Consider the following 12,549-nt stretch of genomic DNA (forward strand, 5'->3'; position numbering starts at 1 on the left):
TGATAATGCAAGCACACTTGTTAGTAAAGCTAATAAGGCCTTGAAATACATTATTAATTCATTGTTATTAAAGTACATATTGCCTCCCGGGAATTTTTGTGATCACCTGTCAAGTTCTTGAAACCTAATTCTAAGATCAGCAGAGTTGGTTTAAGACTCAACACAGGGACAATTAGATTTGTTTCACAGAAGAGCCCTGCTTTATAAATCAGAAGAACTAGATCAGAAACCTACTCTGCCCCAAATTATCTCTATAAACTTGAATAAATTTCTAAATCAAATCCCTCCGTTGCATGAAGGAAATCATGTTATCCACCCAACCTGTGTCGTCAGTTCAATTCAGTGCAACAAATATTTATTGATTTCTTTCTCTGTGCAAATTATTGGTTGTTGAGGAAAAACAAAAAAACAAAAAAACATGAAGTACTTGGAAAACTGACATTTGTTGAACACTTAGCACCATGCTGTACACTATTCTCAGAAGTTTTTTTCTGGCACTTTTTATGAATTATTTATTCCTTGTAAGACTCTCACGAAGGAGATACTTTTATTATCTGCATTTAAGCAAACCTATAAATAACTTGTCGAAGATTACATAGTTAGCAAAGGTCAGAGCTGTGTACTTTATGAGATACGTGTAGGTACAAAGACTTATCTCACAGTAAGGTATAAATATATTTTTCTAAGATAGACGCAGCTAATTCATTATAAAATATGGAATAAACACATTTAATTAATCTTTCATTGAGGTAGAGATATTGTTTTGTCTTCGCAATTACATGTAATTGTCATCAAAATGTGGCATTATCTCATGTTCTATAAGATGTCTGCTTTGCTAACTTTAAATCATTATCATTATGGAATTAAATGAAGTTTCAGAGGTTGTCACATTTCTACTTGTTTATATTACCTAATCTACTCAAATGTATTTCTCCTTTTTCTCCAAAAAATGCAAATTATTTTCTTAGGAGAACATAATTACTTTCAGTTCTTTGCTATTTTTTATTAATAAATATAGACATTTAATTTTGATCAGTTAGCTTAACTCTTTTTTAAGATGTCTTGCGAAAATTGGTTTACAAGAATTATTCATCATGAGCCACAGTAAGAATTATATTTTACCTTGTGACCCAGTTCAAACACACACACACACCACACACACCAGTTTCACACATATGAAACATTTTCCTTTACATGAATGTGCTCCTGTATTTTCCTTTCCAGTCGACTGTAATCTGTTTATTATTAAAACATTGATTATGTCCCACTAAATTAATTTCATGATTCACTAACAGGTTATAGTACACAGTTTTAAAAACACTGTTAGAGATATTTGCTTTCATAGATTACTCCTTGGAACGCTTTTCAGAAGGAAATTGTTGGTATAAATCATAAGCACACAGCTATACTAGTTTGCATACATCCGAATTAACCAAGGTGCTTAATACCTCTACATTTATAATTTGTTCAGTAATTATTGTTCATGATTTTCTGTATATTTGAGCAATTATGGTGTCCTAAATGTACCAAAAAAAGTACATGGTTGATGGAAAAATTAACCTGAGATTTAAAATTTGATTAAATTAATTAAACAAGTTTCAATCTAGGCTGTTACTCTCACTATGAGAGCCCAACCACAGTTTCTTTTTCATAGATTAGAGGTCATAATACCATATCATAAGGTCATACAGAAAGGAACATGTGAAGTTCCTGATACAAAGCAAGTTCACTTTAAATGACACCTATTTTTATTGCCAAATGCTGCCATCTCCTCAAGAAACATACTTCTTTCCTGTTATTTACTGGACTTAACATGTATTAATCCAAAATTATCATTACATATAATTTTCTTCTATATTTCATTATGTGATTGAATAATTTATAGGTGACTGTCTTATTCTAAAACACTAAACATTAAATTATAGTCATTATTACTAATCAGTTTACCAACATTGCAATTAAGTTCACAGAAAACAAAATGTAATAACTGAGCATTGTAGTCTAAACTAATATACATTGTTGATGTTCCTTTATGCCACTTCCACAAGCTTCTGTAAGGGAATGTTTCCTTTAATTATGGCATTTGAGTGATGAAAATATTTGAGGGTTTCTTCATAACAGCAAGTTAAAATATTAGACTAGTACTTTAAACGTACCTAGTCTTTGAATTAATTGTTCTTCTTGCATTAATGTGCACATTCAACATCAGCTCCATGTGTGAAATGAAGACTGAAGACATACCTGAATCTTTTTGTTCTTCTTTATCACTTTCCCTCTTGTACTTGTTTTTCCAAGTTTCAAAAGAGAATCATATATTACTTCTCCAACTGGAATATTAATATGTTACATTGCTTGAGTGTAAATAAACCTCTGGAGAATTAGAATAGGAAATCCCAGATTCATAGCTCCTGAGGGACAGATCTTGAGACAAAGCAAAGAAACAAAAAGCTTCACTAAGACATATTTGAAGGGAATCACATCATATTAACCAAGCAACAAACTCATAGAAAGCCCATGTCTGCGTCTATGCATCTGTGTATCTATCATCTATTTCTCTATGTATCTATTTATGTATACAAGTATGTATGTTATGTATCTACCTGTCATCTATCATCTAATTGTCATTCATCCATTCATCTATTTTTCAATTCCACTATTTGTATGTCTATTTATCCTTATATAGAACTCATGATAGTTAGGATATTATAGGTCAATTTTAATTAAGACAAAAAGTCTGACTTTTTTAGACAGAAAGAGTTTCTGAATTGTCTGATTGATTTTACAGTTTTTGCATTTATAAACTATCATGGATATTTTCTATAAATTGAGTTAGCTAATGATGCAAGATTTTGAGAAAACTATATTTAAAATACTTGCAAAATTAAAGTAGAAATTGCATCCTTTTCATCTATTCACACTAAGAATTTTAAATAATAGATGTCAATGTAAAATTGTGAGAAAGCACAGTTTCCAAAATCTTTTTATATATGTGAGCAAGAGTTTGAAGGGTATTGGTCTAGCTGATAGAAATGGAATGTGAGCTGCATATTTAATTTTGAATTTTTCAGTAGCCACATTTTTAAGAGATAAAATGAATTTTAATTGTATATTTTATTTAACCACAGATATAATTTCAACATGTATTTGGCATAAAATTAATGCAAGAATTTACCATCTCTCCTTTTATTCTTAATCTTTGAAATCTACAATGTATTTAGCAAGTTTATCACATCACAATTCAAATTAGCCTTACATTGCTAGTGGCTACCATATTGCCCATTTCCATCACCACTGAGGGTTCTATTTGATTGTTCTGTGTGGAGAATGAAAGGTGATGGTGGTGGGTATTGAAGAGAATAAATGCCTCATTGTAAGGCAATTGCCTCAGGTGAAGTTTTTGCTAGGACTTCAGGGAAAGGAAAAATGGAATGGCAGAAACTGGCAGAAATAACTCTGAAAGACTGGGTTTTAAAATTCTGCACTTTCACACGCACACGTATGTTCATTGCAGCACTATTTACAATAGCAAAGACTTGGAATCAACCCAAATGTCCATCAGTGACAGACTGGATTAAGAAAATGTGGCACATATACACCATGGAATACTATGCAGCCATAAAAAAGGATGAGTTTGTGTCGTTTGTAGGGACATGGATGCAGCTGGAAACCATCATTCTCAGCAAACTATCGCAAGTACAGAAAACCAAACACCACATGTTCTAACTCATAGGTGGGAACTGAACAATGAGATCACTTGGACTCGGGAAGGGGAACATCACACACCGGGACATATTATGGGGAGAGGGGAGGGGTTTTACCTGATGTAAATGACAGGTTGATGGGTGCTGATGAGTTGATGGGTGCAGCACACCAACCATGGCACAAGTATACATATGTAACAAACCTGCACGTTATGCACATGTACCCTAGAACTTAAAGTATAATAATAAAAATAAATAAATAAATAAATAAATATTAAAAAAAAAAAGATTCTGCACTTTACCACAGAGCATCCAAATGTCTCTATTTTAAATTTCATGATCATTCCTTCTCAATTAATGCCATAGTTTCCACATAAGAAACTTTGTGAATCTGTAAGTTCAGATTACATTGTAATTAGGTAACTTGCATAATTAAATTTTGGGTATGTTTTAGCCATACCTGCCCAGTGCTACAAGTTCACCATAGAAGGTCTATTGTTTTCTGACCATGATGTGAGCTGTAATTTCTCTTTCTAGTTTCCATGCAGTCATCAATCGCTATCCCCTCCATTGTCCTTGTAGTCTTCAATATGTTAGCCATCAAGTGCAGCAACCCCTTGCCCTCTCCCCACAAATTTTGTTTTCAAAATCTGTTTCAATCACAGGAGATAAGTAATTGCATATGACATTTTTTACTGTCCAAGAACTAAGCTCTGACAAGACCAAAAAATAAGCATACCACTCCCACAAAACACATTTTTGAAGGTCCTAGACTCACTCTTGATAAGAATGACTACGCTGACAAGGTCTAGTCAGAAAAATATAATCTATATTACCTATTTAAAATGAATGGCATGTAATTTGGGTAATTGTTACACAGGCATTGCATATGTAATGCATAAAGAGTAAAAATTAATGAAGAAGCAACAACTCTATAGACAGATACCATCCTTTTTTCATCCAGAAAGAAAAGTAAAAACTGTGGTATTACCAGAACCTAAGAGCTTACAGTAAAAACAATCTAGACCTGGGGCTCAAATTTCACAGGGGGAAATCTTTCATGGTGGTTCCTCATTGACCTCTGAGGAAAGGATGTGAGCTAGCAGGTTTAGGCAGCCACTAAAGAAAAAAAATAATCTGAGAATTGTAATGTGCAGTATTCCAACCCAAATATCAAAGGGCAGAATACAGAATGGTTGGCTAGAGCTAAGAGGCAGCACATAAATAATTAGCACAGTATTGATTTCAAGTAAAAGAGAAAAGCTACAGGTGGAGCTAGTTTAGGAGAAAAAAACAGTTTATCTTTGTTATATTTGAAGTATCTGTTAAATTGTATATCAAGTTGGAAATAAAATCTAGATATCCTTTTTTAAAAGGATAGAGGTGGAAGTTTGCAAATTGTCAGCTATAGATGTTATTTGAAACCATGAGACTGAAAGATCTCAAAGAAAGTCTTAGAGGGAAAGCCACAGTTAGAATACATAGCGGATGAATGGCCAGGTGTGGTGTCTCACGCCGGTAATCTGAACACTTTGGGATGCCGAGGATGACAGATCACCTGAGGTCAGGAGTTTGAGATCAGCCTTGACAAATCGGCAAAACCCTGTCTCTACTAAAAATACAAAAATACAAAAATTAGCCGGGCACGGTGGCAGGCACCTGTAATCCCAGCTGCTAGGGAGGCTGAGGCAGGAGAATCGCTTGAACCGGGAGGGGGAGGTTGCAGTGAGCCGAGATCATGCCAACAGAGCCAGACTCCGTCTGGAGGAAAAAAAAAAAAAAAAAAAAAAAGGAAGTGATGAACGACTGGCAAAAGCTAATGCGTAGGATGCCTAATAGAAAATGTTTTTGCATATTTTCTGTATACTTCTTCTAATGTTACATTTTTATGTAATTGAAGACTGCCCGTTCCCAACCCAGGAAACAAATATCCATGGAAGAATCAGATTAAATGTCTCAAGTATATCTGAACTACTATTTAAAATGTAACATTAGTAATAAAAATTGCAAAATGTATTTATGTTATTAATATAATCAGAACAACACTTTCTATGTATGTATGTATTTATTTATTTTTGAGATGGAGTCTTGCTCTGTCACCCAGGCTGGAGTGTAGTGGCGCGATCTCGGCTCACTGCAAGCTCCGCCTCCCGGGTTCACGCCATTCTCCTGCCTCAGCCTCTGGAGTAGCTGGGACTACAGGTGTGGGCCACCACGCCCGGCTAATTTTTTTGTATTTTTAGTAGAGACGGGGTTTCACCGTGTTAGACAGGATGATCTCCATCTCCTGACCTCTCGATCCACCCACCTCGGCCTCCCAAAGTCCTGGGATTATAGGCATGAGCCACCGCCCCTACCTATTTTTTCTTAATTGATGATAAAAGAACAACTCTATCTCATGTGATTGTCCCATTAATTATTTTCCTTCGTATTTCCTTTGTATTACTTACAAAGTGATTTTCGTACCCAAGATTGGAAAGCACTGATTAAAATAAAATACAGTGATCAGAATTACTCAAGTGTATTTGCCTTTAAAAATTAAAAGAACAAACAAATGAGAGAAACATGCAGTTCCTTTCTTATATTCTGTGTCCAGTCCTTCTTACTATATGATTGAATCCACTTTCTTCTATTAGGTTGATTTTTGCAGGAAAACAAAAAAATCAAAATTTCAGTCCTAAACTGATATTCTAGAACTCAGCTTGAAGTCACCCTTAACTTTAATCCCATCACATGCCCTAAAATGAAAATTAAGTTTGGGATTTATTTTTGAGTGTTTAAGTTTGGTGCTAGTGATTGAAAATCTGTCCTGTTTTCTACCCACGTGTCCATTCTATTATCTTTAGTTGTTAGATTGGGATCTTGCCTTGTCATCATTAGTCCCTTTTTCAGGGACTGAAGTCCTATTGCTGATCCATACCCTCCTTTCTGGAGCTTTGAAACCCACCAGAATAACCTCTCTAAGCAAATTGTCTGACTTGCTGCTCCTGGCTCCCTCACTGCTCTGTTGACCCCTGAGCCAATCTTCTCAGTATAACCTTTCTCTTCCTTTATTGCCATCTCCTTGTTGTCGTTTATCTAATAGGTGTCCTCCCAAATTTTACAACTGGTTCTATCATTGAGACTTCCTTTCTACTGGGGAATGCTTGCTTATTTATTCATTCAAATAAACATGTATTCAGTAGCTACTAATCCCAGGTGTAGTTCTTGAAGCTGAAGATTCAAAGTTCCTTTTTTGAGATGGAGTCCCACCACGTCACCCAGGCTTGAGTGCAATGGCGCCATCTTGGCTCACTGCAACCTTCGCCTCCCAGGTTCAAGAAATTCTCCTGCCTCAGCCTCCAAGTAGCAGGGATTATAGGCACACACTACCACACCTGGCTAATTTTTGCATTTTTAGTAGACATCAGGTTTCACCATGTTGACCAGGCTGATCTTGAACTCCTGACCTTGTGATATGCCCGCCTCGGCCTCCCAAAGTGCTAGGATTACAGGCGTGAGCCACCGTGCCTGGCTCAAAGGTCCTTTTTATCACAATTCCCTTATATCATTTATAACACAATTTTATCCCTCATGGGTTTTACATTGTACTCAGGTAGATTATCAGGGGGAAGAGTGAGAAAAAAAAGGTGAAACTGGGCCTGTAGTAGACTTGAATCCATGTTAGTTTTTTTTTGTTTCACAGCATCCGTCTGCTCTCAATAATTTTTAGAAGCTGAAAAACTATCTTTCTGCCATGCTGGGTGGTCCTGAAGGGGACTTCAGTCAAAGTTACGCTGTCCCTAACCCTTCCACCTTCATTTTCCGAGAAGATCCCATACAGTGGTATGCTGGAAGTAACTTTTATCAGCTCTTGAGAGCTGCTAATGTAATTATAAGGAATATAATAAGCTGATTGTTAAGCATATCCAATAATAAAAGTGAAATCATCTGGACTAAAATATAATGTTATATTAAAAACAAAAATAATAATTACACAAAACTCATTATTTCATAATCTCTTGCTAGTCTTTACTATTAGCTATGCCCATGAGGTTATTTAAATTTATTTTGACCATATGCTGGAGCTACTATATAATCATGAAATACTATACATCTATTCCCCAATCTGTATTCAGTCTCTTTGGCAGCTTCAGTTTGGACACAGTGGTATGATTTACACTATAGAAATAGGCAAACTGAATAAATCAGAACTTTTCTTCATTGTGTAGATATAGAAAGTGAAGAAGAAAATGCTGATACTAAAGATTCAATTCTGAAGGGTATTGAGTCTGTAGTGATTACATTGTGAATGGCACAAAAAATTTGAGAAAATATTCTTCCAGTATTCAAAAACTATGATCTGATTCAGTAATGAAGTCATTCACATCGTGGACAAACAAATGATGTTTTAACATATGTATTCATTTTTATAGTTATGTTTTACTCATTAACATAAATTAAATATCAACCAACATTCATAACTTAAAATACATATTTTACTTAAGCCAGCCAAAATGGTTTTCTGTTATTTCTCACCAAAAAACTCTGGGACAAAGAGATTGTGATATACATCATTTTGTTTTTATCTCCTCATCTAGTATAAATAGAGTCTAATGCAATATTTAACACTCCAGTTTGCTTCTAGAATAATTCTAGCACATTCCACTATAGCCAGAAAATTGATAATATGCTTATTTCTTCTATTTTTATCCATATCTGGTTGGAGAAAATCTAGCTGATTAAAACACATGCTAGTGTTAGCTACCTTTACTTTGTTAGATTACTCATAGATTTTTGAGATGTGATTCTTCCAATATAAACATGTAAATTATAGTAAAATTATAATGATTTTAGTTAGACAATTCTTCCATATAATGTAAAGAACTAAGCTGAAAATGTAGAGGAGCATAATTCTTTATGGCTTTTTGACCACTCCCTTGCTCTCTTTAAATGTAATACACTTTTATCAATACTGAGTTATTGTTATGAGGATAATTTTGATGACTCCAGGATATCAGCAAATCTCACAACGAAGAAAATACAATTCATTGAGAGGTAAGTAATGAAAGATTAAATTAACTAGGCATAGAAGAACATAATTCACAGAGAATAAAGACAGGCATATGAGGTTGACTTCAGTTCAGATTATAACTCTCACTAACTTAACAGAAGTCTTCATTGTCAGAAGAAATAAAATATATCCTCAAAAGAATAAGTATTGACTATGGCTTTAAAAAGTGTTGCATAACACTAGACAAAAGCATATATTTGTTTTTGTATTTTAAAACTATGACTATTTACTTTGTTTTAAATTTGCCTCATATCACTTTTGGATCTTAAGATTTAGAGAATATGGCTTTCCATGACCAAGGTGAATTAATGAGGGAGGTATAGGAACTGGTATGATTTTAAGTGTACATATTCAAAAATTCACTTTGGAGCTTCCCACCCTACTTATAAATGTCTTCCTTTTGTGGAATAAGGCATGGATAGAATGTGAACCTGAGTCAAAAGCCCTGAATTGTTGTGCAGATCATCTCACCTCTCTGAATCTCAGTTTTCTCATCTTTAAATCAGAAGTAATCATCCATACCTCACCATGTCATAGGAGTCTTGAAGTGCCACACAAGTTAATAAATCAAACAGCACTTTGTACATTAGAAATTATCTTGTAAGTTTAAGGAATTATATATGCTTATTTTTCATACCATCCCTTATTCCAAAGATGACTTTTAGTGAATGACATTATCAGACAGACCATTATATGTATATTGAGATATGTTGAGTAATTAAGGATGTGTAAGCATAAGCATAGTACCTAGTTCATAGTGGGTGACCAGTTATTAAAATAATTAATTAATATGAATAAGCAGTATATATTATTTGGAATTTACTACGTGCTTTGATACAGCACAGTCTAAGATGAGTGCACAATGAATAGCAAATATTTTGTTGGTATTTGTACTGCTTTATAAATAAATGCTAACTACATTTATATTAAGTAATATTTGTACCTGTATATTATTTTCTCTAGAGCTACCATAAGGCATAGTTACTGGGTTTTTCATATAGTTCTGATAAAACTTTATTACAACATTTCACATCATTCTGGAACATAGATTTGATTTCTGTTGAAGTGAAGTAATAAGTGAGTTTTTCTCTGCTCTTATGTTTTTGTGGACACTTACCCCAAACTTAAATTCATGTAAAGAAGGACAGCCTTTTCTAGTAGGAGATGAAGTTCCTTTTCAGACAGCTCTTTCCATTCTTTGACTTATTTAAAAAAGAAAGTAGTGAAGGTCCCATTTATAATGAAGGTAAAATAATTAAACTGTGAAATATTACTTTGGTATGTTCAATACCTTTAAGCCTATGGTTTTCTTTAGATCCATTAAATACAATTTTAATCTTTCTCCCCATAAACTCTTCAGGCATCAGAATACACTCTTGAATCCACCTGTAACACTCTTCTGAACAATTCTTGTCACTTTTCCATCTTTAGAGATAGCCTTTTGCCACTTCATTTAATCAGCCCATTTATAGGCACTAGTTCTTTGTGCCAAATATTTGGAGATTTGGTACCTGTGCCAAGCTTCAGTGCCAGATCTGAAACCTCAGCCAGGCACAGAGAGTCACTTTTCTACAGACTAGAGCTGTCTTCATTTATGTTCCCAAAAAAGCATGCCCAAGACAAGGAATTATATGTTGCTGATTCATTAAGAAAGTGCACCCAGGAGAAACTATTAAGGGAGTGAGAGAGGCAGGATAAGAAGGAAGTTAAGCAAGGTGCAATTTCAGACAAAACCCAAGCCTCCGCTGGATCTCATGCAGTGTAAATTACAACTGATAGTTTATCCCAACTCAAGGCAAAGTAGCTGGGGTCTCATACTTCTGTACCCCATAATCATAGGGTAAGTGATACCTAGATCTTTCAGGGCTCATGTGTGGACCAAGTAGGCTCGTGTAGCCTGAAAGCAGTCTCCAGAAGACTGAGAGCTATATACATTTAGAGACAAATGCATGGTATATGCAAGATAATGAACAGATAACAGGAAAGGCAAGACGCATCCAAGAGGATTATTGATCACCTGGAGCACTGACAGTATCTACTATAATGGAGTAGGAACTAACAAGAGCAAACCTGAGGCAGCAGTACAGGTATAAACTGAAATTAAAGCCAGGTTGCCAGTCTTAACAAAGCATGATTCAGAAAGAACCTAGTAGTAGACTGAAGATCTTGATACAAAACAATTAGATGGAAATTTAAAAAAACAACTAGAAGGTTCCCCACGCCAATAAAAGTAGTTCTGGTCACTATTTATAGAACACCCAGGCTTGGCAGCACAACTTCAAAAGTGCCGATCTTTTTTTCCCCTCCTCCTAAGTGAACCATACCTGTATAGCATATCCTTAACTATTCCTAGCCCCTGCCAATAGTACTTATTGTTTTTGTTGTTCAAATGGTTTATTTAGTTGAAATATTTTATTTAAAGTGAATTACTCTGTGCAAGTACAATAAAATTAAATATCAATAAATAAAAATAAAAATAAAATAAAAATAATAAATATCAATAAATAAAAATAAAATAATAAAAATAATACAAAATAAAGATAAATACATATCAATAAAGAAAAAAAGAGGCCAGATGCAGTGACTCATATCTGCGAGCTACTTTGGGAAGCCAAGGTGAGAGGATCACTTGAGGCCAGGAATTTGAGACCATCCTGGGCAACATAGCAAGACCCTTTTTCTACAAAACAATTTTTAAAAATTAGCCAGGTGGGCATGGTGGCCCATGTCTTTAGTCCCAGCTAATCAGGAGGCTGGGGTGGAAGGATCACTTGAGCCCAGGAGTTTAAGGATGCATGAGCTATAACCCTGCCGCTGCATTCCAGCCTGGGTGACAGAGCAAGACCCTATCTCAAGAAAATTAAAAAGTATATTTATAAAGGGAAAGAAAAAGAAAGGAAGGAAGGAAGGAAGGAAGGAAGGAGGAAGGAAGGAAGGAAGGAAGGAAGGAAGGAAGGAAGGAAGGAAGGAAGGAAGGAAGGAGGAAGGAAGGAAGGAAGGAAGGAAGGAGGAAGGAAGGAAGGAAGGAGGAGGGAAGGAAGGAAGGAAGGAAGGAAGGAAGGAAGGAGGAAGGAAGGAAGGAGGAAGGAAGGAAGGAAGGAGGAAGAAAGGAAGGAAGGGAGAGAGGAAGAAAGAAAAGGAAAGTAAAGGAAAGGAAAGGAAAAAAGAAAGAAAAAGGAAAAGAAAGAAAGAAAGAAAAAAAAGAAAAATTCTTTTTTTAAAAGTTAAAAAGAATTATCTCTGTATATAAGATTACCTGCATATTCCCCTTTAATTTTGTACTAACAAAAAATTCTGTATCGAATAATACATATGCTTCATTTTATAATGAAAACATATTTTAAAATAATAAACTAAGTAAAGAAAGGCATAAGGTATATAGAGTGAGTGATATTATTGACTACTTCCTGCTGCTTGAAAATTTATCCTCCCCAGCCTCTTAGTTCTGTTTTCCTGAATTTCCCCCTACGTTTCCAGGCTTTTGCTAGTGACCTTATCCTTAAATATTAGTGTTCCTCTATATTAAGAATTCAAACATTTTTCATTTTACATTCTTCTCCTTTTCCTTCACATATCTAAATACAAAGTCCAATGAATTCATTATAGTTAATTAGTATGCCTTGAGGTTGTTTAACTACCTCTCACTCAGGTTTCCATTATTCTCCTTTGGATTACTAACCAGCTTTCCAATTAGTGAATCTTCATCTTATTTTTCTGCTTACTCCAAGCCTGTTACTTTCCAAAAATTTCAGTGTGATGTTTTATTCTGAGATGACATAATGTCTTCTTCTTTGT

The 12,549-nt window shown here is 34.8% G+C and overlaps 1 protein-coding gene across 6 annotated transcripts in view; it reads left to right on the top strand.

Moving 5' to 3' along the window:
• The window catches only part of LOC105475960 (CUB and Sushi multiple domains 3), a 1,218,758-nt gene that overhangs the window by 613,602 nt on the left and 592,607 nt on the right, over nt 1-12,549 (top strand). The window lies entirely within an intron of this gene.

Source organism: Macaca nemestrina, chromosome 8 (genome assembly GCF_043159975.1).
Source record: "Macaca nemestrina isolate mMacNem1 chromosome 8, mMacNem.hap1, whole genome shotgun sequence".
Lineage (NCBI taxonomy): Eukaryota > Metazoa > Chordata > Mammalia > Primates > Cercopithecidae > Macaca > Macaca nemestrina.